Genomic DNA, 19,123 nt, shown 5'->3' with positions numbered 1-19,123 from the left:
CGACGTACTGCGTAGAAATTCATTCGCTGGTCTATTTTCCTCTCGCAGTACCGCTACGATATCTTGTATCGGTCCACTACTAAGCACGGAAACGCCGATCGTTGTCCCGTTTACCTGTTGCTGAGGATAGAGCCTTCGATTCCTCCGAACTTGCTTGGATGTTCATTGATTCGGAAACCGATGACGTGGTCGAATCGTTTCCGAATGATTTTCGTCGCGTCGCTACTGCCACAGCTGCCGACCCTGTCCTTGCTACCATTCTGCATTTTGTTGCTACACAATGGCCCTTGTCAAAATCACGGATCGGGGATCCGTTGTTTCGCCGATTTTTTGCTCACCAGGAGAGACTTTTTGTTCGACGTGGTGTTTTGCTGTTGCGTTCTGATAATGATCAGTCCAGGGTCGTGGTCCCACGTTCGTTACAGTCCTGTGTCTTACAGCTTCTCCACCAAGGACATTGGGGTATAGTGAGAACGAAACAACTTGCTCCTCAGCAATGTACTTGGTTAGGAATCGATGCCGCGATTACGAATATGTGCTCTTCTTGCATGGTGTGTGCCGAACAACAATCAGTCCCACCGCGGAAATTCTTTGCATGGCCAAAAGCCACTTCCCCTTGGCAACGCTTACGCATCGATTTTGCTGGTCCATTCTGGAATGCTCGATGGTTGGTTGTGGTAGATTCATTCAGTAATTTTCCTTTTGTTGTCCGGATGTCTTCCACGACGTCATCTGCCACCATCCAAGCGTTATCTGCTATCTTTTGCATTGAAGGTCTTCCACAGACTATTGTTTCCGACAATGGCCCACAATTCATGTCCGCAGAATTTCAGTCATTCTGCAAGGCCAATGGTATTCAACATCTGACGTGCGCGCCGTTTTCGCCACAATCAAACGGTGCCGCTGAACGATTGGTCAGGACTTTCAAGTCACAGATGTTGAAGTTAAAAGAGTCGCATTCTTGGGAGGACGCGTTATTGCTCTTTTTGTCCTCGTATCGCTCTCAGCCCCGAGATGGTCGCTCGCCGGCTGAGTTGCTCCACGGTCGTCATCATCGAACCTTGATGTCTTTGCTACATTCGCCGCATCAGGTTCCTGTGCAGCGGCAGACACCTGCTTTTGCTCCAGGCGACGTTGTCTACTATCGTCACTACCGAGGTTCACGGCATTGGCTCGAAAGACGCATTCTTCGCTGCCTCGGACGCGCTATGTATCTGGTTTTGGGGGCCTCTGGTGAGGTGCGCCGGCATCTCAACCACCTGCGCCTCTGTAGTCGCACGGGATCTGCCGCTCGCCGTCTGCTTTCAAAATGGTTCAAATGGCTCTGAGCACTATGGGACTCAACTGCTGAGTTCATTAGTCCCCTAGAACTTAGAACTAGTTAAACCTAACTAATCTAAGGACATCACAAACATCCATGCCCGAGGCAGGATTCGAACCTGCGACCGTAGCGGTCTCGCGGTTCCAGACTGCAGCGCCTTTAACCGCACGGCCACTTCGGCCGGCGTCTGCTTTCAGCGACGGTGCCGTCCGGTCAGCGCCCTGGGGACCCATCTACTGGCTCGCCTCAGCCCCAGGTGTTACCGACGCTGCCTTCCATTTTTCCCCATGGCGACGCGCCGCCGCCGCCGCCTGTTCTCCCGCCGGCGACGCCCGCAGTGGACGCTTCGCTGCAGCCGCCGGGCGCCTCCCTGGGTAACGCGCTGCCGATCGCTTCCCGTGACCGGATGTCCTCCGACATGGAACTCTTGGCCGCTCCGGACCATATGTCGCCTTCGCCCGTCGGGTGCCCCGACCCGATGGAGGTCGACCCTTCGGCCCCTCCTGTCTCTCTGCGGGCGCATACACCGCATGTTGGCGTGCACCCTGGAGCAGGTTTTCAGGCGTTTCCTAGCTCCCCGCGGTCCGAATGGCAGGGTGCGGGTGACACAGCCTCGCCTGTTGTTAGGCTCCCCACCTCGTCGCATACGTCAACATGGGGTCCTCCCCACGGCGGGCGGAAGCCTTACGCCACCACCGTACGCCGATTTGCGGAGGAATGTGGTGTCAACGCCAGACACCACACTTGCTAGGTGGTAGCCTTTAAATCGGCCGCGGTCCGTTAGTATACGTCGGACCCGCGTGTCGCCACTATCAGTGATTGCAGACCGAGCGCCGCCACAAGGCAGGTCTAGAGAGACTTCCTAGCACTCGCCCCAGTTGTACAACCGACTTTGCTAGCGATGGTTCACTGACAAAATACGCTCTCATTTGCCGAGACGATAGTTAAGCATAGCCTTCAGCTACGTCATTTGCTACGACCTAGCGAGGCGCCATTATCAGTTACTATTGATTTTGTGAATCATGTACCGTCCAGACCGGCGTTCACCATTAATGGATTAAAGTTAAGTATTCCACCAGCTACGTCCGTTTTTTAAATTCGAATTTCCTTGTCCTGTTCCAGACCTCACGCCAGCCTGCGTGAGCTAAAACGCGTGCCTTTAGGCCTCCTCTAGTAACACGGTGTTGGCTCTCCTGCCAACCAAAACAGTACTAGTCCCACATGAAATGCAGGAGAACTTCTGTAAATTTGGAAGGTAGGAAAAGAGGTGCTCAAAATGGTTCAAATGGCTCTGAGCACTATGGGACTCAACTGCTGAGGTCATTAGTCCCCTAGAACTTAGAACTAGTTAAACCTAACTAACCTAAGGACATCACAAACATCCATGCCCGAGGTAGGATTCGAACCTGCGACCGTAGCGGTCCTGCGGTTCCAGACTGCAGCGCCTTTAACCGCACGGCCACTTCGGCCGGCGAAAAGAGGTGCTGGCGGAAGTAAATTTGTGAGGGTGGATCGCAAGCAGTGCTTGGATTGTCAACTGGTAGAGTACGTGCCAGCGAAAGTCACAGGTCCCATTTTCGAATCCCTGTCCAGCACATTGTTTTGATCTGCCATGAAGTTTCAAATCAGTGAACACACATTTGCAGTATGAAAACTTTTTCTGGACGAGCCACTTTCTATTGACATACCTGACTTTTTCTAACGGACGGAAGAGCTTGTTGAAAAGATCTGTTCTGTATAAAGACTTTCGACAGGGGGTCGCTTTCGACTGCGAAATGTGGGTAAATAAACGCCCCAGGAGTGGTTTCATCCAACGCCCCTTTTCCATCTGCTAAGGCTTTCTCGTATAGATTCTGAGCGGCGGTGTGTCTGCAATGTTTTCCTCGGCCACCCACAGGAAAACGGCGTTATTTCAGCGTTGACCACCATCGCAGAGGCTCAACAGAAGGGGCGAGAATTTGATTGACGGGAGGGGGGGGGGGGTGACCTTCCCATCGTGTGGCACGTCCACAATGGCGAAGGGCAGAAGTGTGGTGGAATTTGATGCCTGTGTGGCATTGTTAACCCACCTTAAACGTCATATGAACTTCTGAGCACTTGACTTTTTTTTTCGCATGTGGCGACAGCTTCCTGCATGAAGAATCGCCGAGTCCTTGAGTAACGTCACAGGATGCCACGGTTTTGCGCTATTACAGAGACACCCGTCAACCCAATATTAAACTTCTGCGTCGCAATGGGGGAAAATGACAGCTATACAAAAAAATTACTCTTCAGATCCTTTGTGCAATGTAGTTTATAGCTACAGGCAACACTTCGCTAATCGATTAGTTTTTCAAGACGATAATACACGAGCATACGTGCCCACCTCGTGAATATCTTCTTCAGGTGGGAGGGATCCACTGAAGGGAATGCCTACCACATATGCTAACACGAACCCGAGTGACTATGCTTGAGACAAGTAGAAACTTGCACTGCTTCGCTAGACACTAGTTTACCTCAGGAGGGCCGCCTTCGTCGCGGGAGACAGACCTCAGCAGCAACGCTTCAGCTACCGTATGGACAGTGTGACAAGGAGCGTCCAAGAACCTAGTATGCGCGGGGTTGAGCAACAAGGTATTAAAATTTATACAGGAGCGGATTTTTATTTCACAGATATGTATAGATGTGAATGTTAACATCGGTAATACTTTTTGTTAGCGTTTAATTTTTAATTCACACTAAAGTTAGTTTTTTAGTTCCATTGATTTTGTTTCTTTCATTCATTTCTCATTCCTCATGAATCCAAACCCATGCACGACAGCAGACGTGTACAGGAGATAAATTTTTGAACAATTTATAAGTAATAGTGAGATTCAAAACGAAATACTAACGCTTCGGTTACTATGAACAGTAGGGCACCTCAAAATCCAAGTCCGCCAGAGTAAAAAAATAATATGAATCGGGAGAAGTTTTTCACCCTTATTTGTATATTTATTGGATTTGAGATATCGCGTGTTAAGTGAATGAAATAAAGGGGAAAGAGCTTCTACATTACTTAACTACAAAATGTTAGTCATAGGAAACTTTTACATTCTTTGAATAAGGAGTTATACGAAGATTGCTGTGTAATGTTTCTATAAAATGCTGATTAATTCAGGTCATCCTCAGACTTACTACCGTGAAAAATGTTTAGAAACCGTGCAAATATAGACATCCTCCCGACCACGTAGTTATAATGTAAAAGTACAGGTCGTCTTACTCCTCATCTTCAGTTTTAGACTTATATACGTAAAAGAAGGAAGTTCACATACCGCTAGTGCCAATAACTACATTATTAGCAAATAGACACGAAGTTACTTACCTCCAACTCTGTTTTCACGTGGTCTTTCAGATCATGGACAAAATTACAGTTGCTTTTTATCAGCCATAAGGCTATGTAGAAGTATATGATTGTTTTAACTTGCATTGTTCAAATGTAGCGTCCAAGAGAGACTGACTTGGTAATAGCTCTTAGTTAGTTCTCTTCTGCCGCTGCCTGTGGTCCCGGCGGCAAGCTGCACGCTTTGATTCTCTGGCCAGCAGTTCTTCCGATCTTCTCAGTTGAATCTGGAATGTCTGTACAGAAAAAACGTACGTTTTAGTTTCTTTCGTATGACTGCTTCGTGAAGATAGTTTCAGGAAATTTCGTGTTTTATTACTTGCGCTACATCATTGTGAAACAACCAAGAGTCGGCCGTTGTGGCCGAACGGTTCTAGGCGCTTCAGTCCGGAACCGCGCTGCTGCTACGGTATCAGGTTCCAATCCTGCCTCGGGCATGGATGTGTGTGATGGCTTTAGGTTAGTTGGGTTTAAGTAGTTCTAAGTCTAGGGGACTGATGACCTCAGATGTTAAGTCCGGTAGTGCTTAGAGCCATTTGAACCATTTTGAAATAACTAAGGAAAGGAAGTAGGAAATAGGATTACGAGCTATGTCAGAAGGGTAAACAGTGTCCCTTTCTATAAGTCACTTCCGTGTGTGTGTGTGTTTGTGTGTGTGTGTGTGTGTGTATGTGTGACTGCATGACGACATAAAATACAAGGGCTTCTTCAGCAACTGCTTTTGGAGGCTACCTTCATTGGACTGACTACTTACGATACATACGACCGTAGCATACACAAGCCATATATCGAGCAGACATGTGACTTACCGAAAACTGTGAATATGTCGAACATTGATCCCTGAATGAATTACTGTCTTTAACGAAAACATTTATAAAGCTAGAAAACGAGAATAAAAATTTTCTTTATCGTAAATTTCTTCAAGGAATTTGATAACATGATTTATAATAAAGTGACAACCACTTTTCAGCTGACTTAACAAGCGACAACATTCATTAACTCTTCTGCATGCTGTAGCTACCTGTATGTCATTGTATTTATATTGCATTTATGCAGCTGTCACATATACGGCAATATACAGGGTGAGTCACTAACTACTGCCACCTAGGATAACTCCGAAAGCATGATAGGAGCTGAAAAGTAGGTGGGACAAAAGTTGTATTGGACAACGGGAGCCATAATATGACGTTGGGTTTTTGTTTCTAGGTGGGGTCGCTTCAGAGATATGAAGGTCAACTTAGTTTTTCTTTGTTTTTTTTTTTAATGGGATGCTATAGTTTGGTACTTATTTTCTGTTAGCGGCTATCGAGACGAATCCAATTAAGGTTCTGAAGCTCAACGAAGGTCACAAAGGTGGCATGAAAGTCCATTTTCAGAGGGTGTACGAAGTGATGGCCATTGCTATCAATGCAGTGCTGCAATCTTCTTATCATGGGTTGAGTGGTATTCCTTATCACATCGGAACTTATCGAAGCACATGCTCTGACAATTCTCTCTTGCGTATCTTTATGTGTAGTTGGAACGCCTATATAAACAGTATCTTTTACGAATCCCCACAAGAAAAAATCCAGAGGCTTTAAGTCTGGCGAACGAGCTGGCCACGACACATTTCCTCTGCGTCCAATCCAACGATTTGTGCATTGTCTCTGTAACTCATTTCTAGCCATCAGCGAAAAATGTGCTGGACACCCATCGTGATGATACCACATTCTGTTCCTTGTTCCTAAATGTGTTTCTTCCAATAACAGACCTAACTTTTCTTGCAGGAATGTGGCGTACTTCCTACCATTACGATTTCCTTCGACGAAATAGGGACCTATAATTCTGTCCTCCAGAATCCCGCACCATACATTCACCGACCACGGTTTTTGGCGTTCAAAAATGGTTCAAATGGCTCTGAGCCCTATGGGACTTAACATCTGAGGTCATCGGTCCCCTAGAAATCAGAACTACTTAAACCTAACTAACCTAAATACATCACACACATCAATGCCCGAGGCAGGATTCGGACCTGCGACCGTAGCGGTCGCGCGGTTCCAGACTGAAGCGCCTAGAACCGCTCGGCCACACCGGCCGGCGTTTTTGGTGTGCAACTAGCGGCAGCGAACATGGATTTTCAGTTGCCCAATAATGCATTTTATGCAAATTAGCATTTCCATGGTTCGCGAATGTAGCCTCGTCAGTAAATAAAATCAAATTAATAAACGTGCCATCCCTCTGAATTTGAAGTTGAGCCAATCGGCAGAATTCAATGCGACGCATACAATCCGTACCAGTTAACCCTTGGTGAAGACTGATATGGTAAGGATGATGTTTATAGCGATGCAGAACACGAACAACACTACTCTGGCTCACGCCAGATTCCCTTCTGATTTGATGTGAACTAACACTGGCATCAAGAAACCACAGTGGCAAGAGTACCAAGTTCCGTTTCCTCGTTAGTAAATTTCCTTTGCCAGCTATGTTTCCGATGCGTTAAAGATCTAGTTGTTCTCAATTTATCGTACACATATTTAAATGAACGACATGTAGGGTGAGTACGTTGAGAATATCTTTCAGCGTATAAGTCTGTAGCTCTCACTGAATTTAGATGGTATGCTCCATAAATGAGAAACATATCGACGTGTTATACGAAGGAATACATCATCCACTTTCTCTTGATTCGACGGTACTAGTCTCACCGTTCCTATTACTGTTGTATTGCGAAACCGTCGAATGGTGTTTACATGTCAATGGCACGTTAGATGGATACACTGCATTCCACGAATATTTACTAAGTGCACGATATAAGAGAGAGAATTGTCAGAATATGTGCTTCGATAAGTGCCGAAGTGATAAGGAATACCATTCAACCCATAATAAGAAGACTGCAGCACTACATTGATACCAATGGTCATCACTTCGCACACATTCTGTACATGGACATTCATGCCAACTTTTTGACCTTCGTTGACCTTCAAAGGCCTTACTATAAAATCCCATTTAAAAAATTAAAGTCGACCTTCATATCTCTGACGAGACCCCACCTAGCAACAAAAAACCAACGTCATATTATGGAACCCCTTGTCCCATGCAACATTTTTCCCACAAACTTTTTAGCTGTTATCATACTTTCCGGGTTATTCTATGTTATGTGGTATCGCCAAGTGCCTAGGCCACTATGGTAAGTACCCTGCATGAGCAATTTTGTTGCTGATATGGTTGGTGTATTTTAATTTTGTACAATTATGTGCTCACCCCCCCCCCCCTTCCCACCCCCACCCCCCACACACACACCACAGAGCAAGAGAGAGAGAGAGAGAGAGAGAGAGACACAAAGAGAGAAAGAGAGGGAAGAACTTACAGTATAGGATATTCAGAATGAGATACGAGATACTGGCAGATGTAAAGCTGTGAGGAGGGGGCGTGAGACGTGCTTGGGTAGCCCAGTTGGTAGAGCACTTGCCCGCGAAAGGCAAAGGTCCCGAGTACGAGTCTCGGTCCGGCACACAGTTTTAATCTGCCAGGAAGTTTCAGTATAGGATATTAATCACAAAATCATGTAGAGCCTACAGGTGTCGGACAATATTATGGAAACATGGCCAGAAATGCATGCTTGAACATAAATGCATCTGCTAGCCAAGCCTGCAGGTTGTGCTGTTGTACCTGATCACGAACAGAACCAGTGCAGTGTCCACAGTATGTTGCAAGTGTCAGTCGTGATCAGAACAGTGTTCCATGTACTTGTGACTGCGTTATGTCGGAGCCAAGTGAATTCGAACGTCGGTAAATTGTTGGTGCTCGAATGGTGGTTGCTTCTGCAGTGAAGGTAGCCGAAGTGTTGGGCGTTTCAAGAGTCAACGTACGAAGATATATACCGCATACAGGAAAAACAGAAAACACAATCCGCTTCGTCACAACGTGAACGAAAGTGTGTGCAGAGTGATCTTGACAGTCGGCCATTGAAGAGGATTGTGACGAAAAATAAGAGGACGACTACTGCAGAGGTCATGCAGAGGTGAATGTCGCACACGCGGATGTTGTCAGCACCGAAACGACATGAAGGGATCTCAATAAGCAGGGAATTGCCAGGAGAGGTGGAATTCCAAATCCCCAAATTCACTCACCAGTGACGCAAATGCCCGTAACAGGAAAAGGTTGTGCCAAAGCCATTAAGCATGTACTATGCAATAATGGAGGAAAGTCATTTCGACCGATGAGTTTTGTTGCACATTGTTTCCAACTTCTGGCGGAGTTTATGACCTGAGGGTGAAATATGGCGGGCGTTCGGTGAGGATTTGGGCACCCATATCATTCATGGGCCCTATGGTGACTCTGTAAGATCGCACTGCTGCCAAGTATTATGTGACCATTTTGGCTGATCAGATCCATCCTATGGTACAATGAATGTTTCCAAATGGCGACGCTGTGTGCCGCAGTTCACACAGCCAGCATCATCCACTACTGGTTTTGTGAGCATGAGGATGAAATGTCACACCTCCTCTGGCCATTACGTTTTATTGAGCCTTTATGGTATACTTTGGATAGAAGAGTGCGTGATCGCTATACACCTTCATCACAGCTACCTGAATTTGTCGGCCGGCCGAAGTGGCCATGCGGTTACAGGCGCTGCAGTCTGGAACCGCAAGACCGCTACGGTCGCAGGTTCGAATCCTGCCTCGGGCATGGATGTTTGTGATGTCCTTAGGTTAGTTAGGTTTAACTAGTTCTAAGTTCTAGGGGACTAATGACCTCAGCAGTTGAGTCCCATAGTGCTCAGAGCCATTTGAACCATTTTTTTGAATTTGTCAATATTTTGCGGGAAGAATGCTATCAGATTACCTTTAATCGTTTAAACCATTGTCTTTTCCATGACGATGAGTAACTACTGCAGGTATAGAAACATTCGAAAATATTAATTAATATAAAATAAAATGAGTAAGAAAATACTATACATAAAATAAACTAACATAATCCTCTGATAGAAAGAATGAATTCATTGTCTTACAGGAACTGTTCAGTCAATATATTGGACATATTACTAACGCAGATTACCAAATTTAAGTAAGAAAAATCTAATTAACACGTGACTGTACATGGATGGACCTGCTGAAGCCAGTGTAGTATTGCTCAGTTACATTTTACGAATCATCTAATCATGAGTGAAATAGATAATATTAGACATAGTGCCACTGTTTGTTTATTTTTCCTTCCACTTCCACAAAAAACAGTTACAATAACATTCGTAATTCACAATAAATTCATAATTCGTAATAAATTCACAACAGCTAAATAGAAGAGGAAAAATCAAAATACACCTTAGGATCAGAATTCTGATCAATAGGCGAGCTATGCCAGATACGAAATGATCATTCTACAGCAGCTTGCAACGAAGGATGCAAAAACTTCATAGAAAATGACTAAATTAGAAGATAAAGAAAGACTATATTTAAATAACTGTTCAGTAAATGCAGTGAATACTTCGTTAACAACATTATGAAAAGGATAGATTCTACTCACCACGTACATGAATCGTTGAGCGATTGGCCACAGACAGGCAGAATGAAAAGACTGCTAAACGTTTAAGCTTTCAGCCAACACATCCTCTTCATAGGGAAAAATAGCAAATGAGAACAGCACTGGGTCGTGGGAAGGAAGAAAAGCCAAGTTGATGGCGCCTTCCATCGGTAATGCTCGAATTCAGTACGGTGTTGGCCCACCCTTAGCCTTGATGATAGCTTCCACTCTCGCAGGCATATGTTCAATCAGTACTGGAAGGTTTCTTGGGCTATCGATGTGGGCCGGTGAGGCTTGACATGAAGTCGGCGTTCCAAAAGACCCCAAAGGTGTTCTATAGCATTCAACTCAGGACTCTGTGCAGGCCAGTCCATTACAGGAATATTATTGTCGTGTAACCATTCCGCCACAGGCCGTGCATTATCAACAGGTGCTCGATCGTGTTGAAAGATGCAATCGCCATCCCCGAATTGCTCTTCAACAGTGGCAAGCAAGAAGGTGGTTAAAACATAAATGTAGGCCTGTGCTGTGATAGTGCCACGCAAAACAACAAGGGACGCAAGCCCCCGCCATGAAAAACACGACCACACCATACCACCATCGCCTCCGAATTTTACTGTTGGCACTACACACTCTGGCAGATTACGTTCACCGGGCATTCGCCGTACCCACACCCTGCCATCGGGTCGCCACATTGTGTACCGTGATTTGTCACTCCACACAACGTTTTTCCACTGTTCAAATCTCCAATGTTTACGCTTCTTACACCAAGCGAGGCGTCCTTTACCGGCATGATGTGTTGCTTATGAGTAGTCGCTCGTCCATGAAATCCAAGTTTTTTCACCTCCCGCCTGTCATAGTACTTGCAGTAGATGCTGATGCAGTTTGGAATTCCTGTGTGATGATCTGGATAGATGTCTGCCTATTACACATTACGACTCTCTTCAATTGTCGGCTGTTTCTGTCAGTCGACAGACGAGGTCAGCCTGTACGCTTATGTGCTGCACATGCCCCTTCACGTTTCTGCTTCACTATCACATCGTAATCAGTGGGCCTAGGGACGTTCAGGAGTGTGGAAATCTCGCATACAGACGTATGACACAAGTGACACCCAGTCACCTGACCACGTTCGAAGACCTTGAGTTCCACGGAGCGCCCCATTCTGCTCTCTCACGATGTCTAATGACTGCTCAGGTCGCTGATATGGCGCACCTGACAGTAGGTGGCAGCACAGTCCACCTAATATGAAAAACGTATATTTTGGGGGTGTCGGGATACTTCTGATGGCTCAAATGGCTCTGAGCACTAAGGGACTTAACATCTGAGGTCATCAGTCCCCTAGACTTAGAACTATTTAAACCTAACTAACCTAAGGACATCACACACATCCATGCCGGAGGCTGGATTCGAACCCTCGACCGTAGCAGCAGCGCGGTTCCGGACTGAAGCGCCTAGCACCGCTCGGCCACAACGGCCGTCATACTTTTGATCACATAGTGTAGGCACCTATGTGGGTTTATATGTAGGTTTGTATGTTCCACATCTCCTAAACCATTGAACTCTTTTCAAAAAAAACTTGGAATTTATATCAGTTACTGTCTGGAATGGATCTCTGTTGGCATAAGAATCAACTATCAACTAGATTAGAGGGGGTGGGTGTAAGAAAGTGCTGTAGCCTACGACTCGCGAATAGCCCACTTTTATTCAGCCAGTATTTGAGAAAGAGAGCACTTAGTGACTAACTTAAAATACGTAATTAACTTTTAATCGCTGACAACTCTCACAACTGATGAAACGAAGAAGGTTTATCACTTACTACATTCTCGCTGTTCATACAGTAAAACTACCGCATGAGGCATACTGTCTCAAAGTATTACTTCTTTACTACTAACTATACTCGCGACACATCTTGCAGACAGAATCATGTATACCACGGAATATAATAGTAGAAGTACAGAGTGATCCAACAGTCCGTTAACATTTGGAAATGCACTAATTCACTTACTAATGTAGGCTCAAATGGCTCTGAGCACTATGGGACTTAACATCTGTGGTCATCAGTCCCCTAGAACTTAGAACTACTTAAACCTAACTAACCTAAGGACATCACACACATCCATGCCCGAGGCAGGATTCGAACCTGCGACCGTAGCGGTCGCGCGGTTCCGGACTGAGCGCCTAGAACCGCTAGACCACCGCGGCCGGCAATAATGTAGGCAGAGACGTAAAAATCAACACACATGCCTGAAATGACATGGGCTTTTATTGAAACCGATAAAAGAACGTGAACAGATAGCACTGGACAATAACACGTCGGAATCGTATATAAAAGGAGCTGTACTGAGAGAGGGAGTCACATGCTGCAGCAGTCGTGGCATGTTGAATTTACTAGAAAAGGTACTGCTGCTGAAGCTTTAGACCCTACTATCAGAATGGAGAAACTGCTACTGCATCTTTACTATATTATCGCCATATGTAGGGTGTTTAAATGAGTTAAGAACTTGTGATAAGAAGTGTCACTGTGAAGAATGATCACTCACTAAGTTCGAAGTCATGATTGACCCGGTAGTGGGCGACCAGACACAAGTGCTACTGCTGCTCGGTCACTACAGGAAGAACGGGAAACTTTAGCGAGTGAATCTCCGTAGTGTGGTGTCAGCAGTTGTGAAATCAAAAAGGCATCCCACGCACTATCATTTGGAGCGCACTAAAACGTAACCTTGAATCCTACCCATACAAAATCCAGCGGTCTCATGAACTGTTAGCAACCGATTTTGAGCTAGGGAGAGCATTCGTAGTGTAGACACTTAAAAATGGGGGGAAGATAATGATTGGTTGTCCAACGTGTTGTGGACAAACAAGCCGTATTTCACACTCCAACGGTCGGTCAACACCAACAACTGCAGAATTTGGACTACGGAAATCCTAGAACAGTCGTGGAAACCCCGTTGCGGAAAGAGGAAGTCATGGTGTAGTGTGGATTTACCACATCAGTCGTGATCAGACACTTTTCCTTCGAGGAAATGCGGTGTGCCGCTTTACTAACTGTCGCCATGATGGGTGTGAGGGACGCTGATATGTTAAAGACTCTAATCATCCCTAGCCTCCCTAGCCTGGCTCATAAAGATCTGCAGCAAGGTACGACTTTTATGGAGGCTGGCGCTCCACCCAATACTGCTACACGTGTGAAATATTTCTTGCGCACGTTGGTTGGTGAGGATCGCATGCTGAGCCACCACTTCCGAAATGCTTGGCCTCCCAGGTGCCGAGACCTCTATCCGTGTGATTATTGGTTGTGGGATTATCTGCAGTCGCAAGTCTACCACGATCGTCCTACCTCATTAGGGATGTCAAAAGATCAAATCCGACAGCAATTTGTCACCATACTAGAGTAATGTTCACAATATTGTCCCTCGACTACAGGTATTGTTGATGGATGGTAGCCGATATGCTGAACGTTTGTTATAAAGTACATCCTCTTTACTAAAAATCAACTGTTATGCTAATTACTGCTTTTGTATCGTATTGGTCATTTGTGCCCTTTTTGTTCCAATAAAACCCTTGTCATTTCAAGCACGTTTATCAGTTTTTACCCCTCTAGCTATATTATCCCGTGAAGTATTGAATTTTCAAATGGTGATGTGCTTTTGGGTCACCAAGTATATCAACGTAAAACAGATAGTTCAGGACATATGACTTCATAAACTGAGACATAAGGAAAACTTCCGCATCATGGATGATGTTTTAATTTATTACCTGTTGACTTCCAATTCTATTGGCAATACATTTCCCAGACAGTGTCCACATCCACTTTTGAATGTACCTACAAAAATATATCACTGTACACAAAACAGTTCAGGATATATGACGTCATAGCACTGTGACGTGTGAAAAACTGCAGCATCATGCATAAGATTTTAATTTATTACTTCTTCAGCGATATTTATATCCACAATGCAGGCAGTAGACACATATAACACTGGATGTACACTATGTGATCACAAGTATACGAAGACCCCCATCCCCCCCCCCCCCCTAAAACATACGTTTTTCATATTAGGTGCATTTTGCTGCCACCTACTGACAGGTACACCATATCAGCGACCTCAGTAGTCATTAGACATCGTGAGAGAGCAGAATGGGGTGCTCTGCAGAACTCAAGGACTTCGAACATGGTCAGGGGCTTGGGTGTCACTTGTGTCGTACGTCTGTACGCGAGATTTCCACACTCATAAACGTCCTTAAGTCCACTGTTTCCGATGTGATAGTAAAGTGGAAACGTGAAGGGACACGAGCAGCACAGAAGTGTACAGGCTGACCTCGTCTGTTGACTGACAGAGACCGCTGACAGTTGAAGAGGGTCGTAATGTGTATAAGGCAGATATCTGTCCAGACCACCACACAGGAATTCCAAACTGCGTCAGGATCTACTGCAAGTAATATGACAGTTAGGCGGGCGGTGAGAAAACTTGGATTTCATGGTTCGAGTGGCACCTCATAAGCCACACATCATGCCGGTAAATGTCAAACGACGCCCCACTTGGTGTAAGAAGCGTAAACATTGGACGATTGAACAGTGGTAAAACGTTGTGTGGAGTGACAAATCACGGTACACAATGTGGCGATCCGATGGCAGGGTATGGGTGTGGCGAATGCACAGTGAACGTCATCTGACAGCGTGCATAGTGCCAACAGTAAAATTCGGAGGCGGTGGTGTTTTGGTGTGGTAGTGTCTTTCATGGCGGGGGCTTACACCCTTGTTGTTTTGCGTGGCACTGTCACAGCGCAGGTCTGCATTGATCTTTTAAGCACCTTCTTGCTTGCCACTGTTGAAGAGCAATTCGGGGATGGCGATAGATCTTTCAACACGGTCGAGCAGCTGTTCATAACGCACGGCCTGTGGCGGAGCGGTTACACGACAATAACATCCCTGTAATGGACTGGCCTTCATAGGATCCTCAGTTGAATCCTAGAGAAAACCTTTGGGATGTTTTGGAAAGCCAACTTCGTGCCAGGGCTCACCGATCGGCGTCGATACCTCTCGTCAGTGCAGTACTCCGTGAAGAATGGGCTACCGCTCCCCAAGAAACCTTCCAGCACCTGATTGAACGTATGCCTGCGAGAGTGGAAGCTGTTATCAAGGCTAAGGGTTGGTCAACAGTGGCCGCGCGGGGTAGCCGTGTGGTCCGAGGCAGCTTCTAACGGTTCGCGCGGCTTCCCCGTCGGAGGTTCGAATCCTCCCTCGGGCATGGATGTGTGTGTTGTCCTTAGCGTAACTTAGTTTAAGTTAGATTAAGTAGTGCGTAAGCCTAGGGACCGATGACCTTAGCGGTTTGGTCCAATAGTCCTTACCACAAATTTCCAAAATTTCCAATTTGGGTCAACACCATATTGAAGGTACGAGCAAATGCAATAAGTCCAAAGACATGTGAGTGTCTCGAACACTTCTTAAATAATAGAACCCAGTATGTTGCCCTCGACGGCGAGTGTTTATAAGAGATAAGCATATCGTCAGGATTGCCCCAGGCAAGTGTGACAGGACCGCTGTTTATCTCTATATACATAAACGATTTGGCTGACAGGTTGCGCTGCAATTTGCGGTTTTTTTTTTTTGCTGATGATGCCGTAGTGTACAGTAAGGTGTCGAAGTTGAGTGACTGCAGGTAGATACAAGACGATTTTGACAATATTTCCAATTGGTGTGATGAATGGCAGTTAGCCCTAGATGTGGAAAAATGTAAGTTAATGCAGATGCTTAGGAACATCAAACGTTCAGATACGGTATTACTAGTGTCCTGCTTGGCAGTCAAGCACTCAAGTCGTTTAAATATCTTGGCATAACGTTGCAAAGCGATATGAGGTGGAACGAGCATCTGAGAACTGTGGTAGGGAAGGCGAATGATCGACTTTGGTTTATTGGGAGAGATTTAGGAAAGAGTGGTTCACCTGTAAAGGAGACCGCATACAGGACACTGGTGCGACCTATTCTTGAACACGGCTCGAGTGTTTAGGATCTCTTACCAGGTTGGATTGAAGGAAGACATGGAAGCAATTCAGAGGTGGGCTGCTAGATTTGTTACCAGTAGGTTTGAACAACACATAACTGTTATGAAGATGCTTCGGGAAATCAAATGGGAAACCCTGGGGGGAAGGCGGCGTTCGTTTCGGGGAATACTATTGAGAAAATTTAGGGAACCGGTGTTTTTCAAAAACGGTTCAAATGGCTCTGAGCACTATGGGACTTAACATCTGAGGTCATCAGTCCCCTAGAACTTAGAAATACTTAAACCTAACTAACCTAAGGACCTCACACAGCCGCGCGGGACTAGCCGAGCGGTCCAAGGCGCTGCAGTCATGGGCTGTGCGGCCGGTCCCGGCGGATGTTTGAGTCCTCCCTCGGGCATGGGTGTGTGTGTTTGTCTTTAGGATAATTTAGGTTAAGTAGTGTGTAATCTTAGGGACTGATGACCTAAGCTGTTAAGTCCCATAAGATTTCACACACATTTGAACATTTGACATCACACACATCCATGCCCGAGGCAGGATTCGAACCTGCGACCGTAGCGGTCGCGCGGTTCCAGACGGAAGTGCCTAGAACCGCTTGGCCACACCGGCCGGCCTGGTGTTTTTACCCGAATGCAGAAAGAACCTACTGCCGCCAACACACATAGCGCGTATGGACCATGAAGATAAGATATGAGAATTTAGAGCTCAAACAGAGACATACAGTTAGTCGTTTTTCCCTCACTCTCTTTGCAAGTGGAACAGGAAAGGAAATTACAAGCAGTGGTACAGAGTACCACACAGTGGCTCATGGAGTATCTGTGTAGATGTGGATAGACAAGAAAGGAAAGAGGAGGAGATGGAGAGACAGACGATGGAGGAGGAGATGAACAACAAGAGGAGGGAAGAGGTGATGGACAGGGAGAGGGGGAGGATATAGACAGCAAAAGGAACAAGGGGGAGATAGACAGGCAGACGAGGGAAGAGGAGTTACACAACAAGAGGGATGAAGAGATTATGGATAAGGATATGGGGAAGAGATGGACACAGAGAAAAGGAGTGAAGATGGAATTAGAGTGCAAGGGGGAATTGCTCAGAGGGTAAGAGGGAGATGGACAGATGGGGAAGGAGCAGATAGATAGAGGGGGACAAGCAGATGGACTAAGAGAAGGGGGAAGAGCAGATGGACAGAGAGAGTGTAAGGACGAAAAGGACAAAGAGGGGGGCAGGAGATGGAGAGAGAGTTTGTGGTGGAGGCGGTGGACAGAGAGTGGGGATGGAGGACATGGAGAGAAAGGGGGGAAGGAACAGATGGACACAAATAAGAGATAGGGCTGGGGAGTAAATGGACAGAGAGAGAGGGAGGAGAAGTGAACAGACAGAGGACAGATGAAGCGATGCACAAAGGAAGGAAGGAGGAAGACATGGACAAATACATGGGGATGATGGGTAGAGATATGGAGGAGGAGGAGATGGACAGAGAGAGAGAGAGGGGGGGGAGGAGGAAATGGACAGAGAAAGGAAAGAGGAGATGGACAGACAGATGAAGGAGGGGGAGATGAAAGGTGAGGGGGGGGAAAGGTGATAGACAGGGAGAAGGGTGAGGTGGAGACGGACAAAGAGAGGGTGGTGATGGAGATAGCGTGGGGAGGAGGAGATGGTCAGAGGGTGAGGAGCAGATGGACGGAGAGAGGGGGGAAGAGCAGATGGACACAGAGAGGAAAGAAGGAGATGGACTGAGACAGGAGCAGGAGGTGGACAAAATGAAGGATGGAGGAGGTGGACAGAGAGTGGGGGTGGAGGAGATGAATCAAGATGGGGAGCAGGAGGAGATGAATGGATGGAGGGTAAAAGAGGAGAAGGACTAACAGAACACAGGAATAAATACATATTGGGCAATGCCACGTAGTCAGGTAGTATCAACAGTATTATGGAAATGATAAATTGCTACTCACCGAATAGAGGAGTCAATGAGTCACAAACAGGCACAATGAAAAGACTGATGAACATTTAAGCTTCTTCTACAAATATGGCTTTTTTACTGAAAGCTTAACTTCTAAATTAATTTATATACGTGGCCTGTACTGAAAAAAAATCAGGTATATACACTGAACCGCCAAAGAAACTGGCATAAACATGCATATTCAAATAGAGTGATATGTAAACAGGCAGAATACGGAGCTGCGGTCGGCAATGCCTATATAAGACAAGTGTCTGGCGCAGTTGTTACATCGGTTGCTGCTGCTACAATGGCATATTATCAAGATTTAAGTGAGTTTGTACGTGGTGTTATAGTCGGCGCAGGAGCAATGGGAAACAATATCTCCAAAGCAGCGATGAAGTGGGGAATTTCCCATATGACTATTTCACAAGTGTACCGTGAATATTAGGAAACAAGTAAAACATCAAATCTCCCACATCGCTGAGGCCAGAAAAATCTCCTGCAAGAACTAGACCAACGACGACTCAAGAGAATCTTTCAACGTGACAGAAGAGCAACCCTTCTGCTAATTGTTGCAGATTTCAATGCTCAGCCATCACAAGTGTCAGCGTGCGAACCATTCAATGAAACATCATTGGTATGGACTTTCGGAGCCGAAGGCCCACTCTTGTACCTTTGATGACTGCACGACAGAAAGCTTTACGCCTCACCTGGGCCCGTCAATACCAACATTGGACTGTTGATGACTGGAAACAGTTGGCCTGGTCGGACGAGTCTGTTTCGAATTGTATCTAGCGAGTGAACGTGAAAGGGTATGGTGACAACCTCATGAATCGATGGACCCTGCACGTCAGCAGGTGACTGTTCAAGCTGACAGAGTTTCTGCAATGGTGTGGGGCATGTGAGCTTGCAGTGATATGGGAACCGTGATACTTCTAGATACGACTGTGACAGGTGACACGACATAAACATCCTGTCTGATCACTTGCATCCATTCATGTCC

Source organism: Schistocerca nitens, chromosome 3 (assembly GCF_023898315.1).
Source record: "Schistocerca nitens isolate TAMUIC-IGC-003100 chromosome 3, iqSchNite1.1, whole genome shotgun sequence".
Lineage (NCBI taxonomy): Eukaryota > Metazoa > Arthropoda > Insecta > Orthoptera > Acrididae > Schistocerca > Schistocerca nitens.
Note: the sequence above shows the minus strand (reverse complement) of the source record.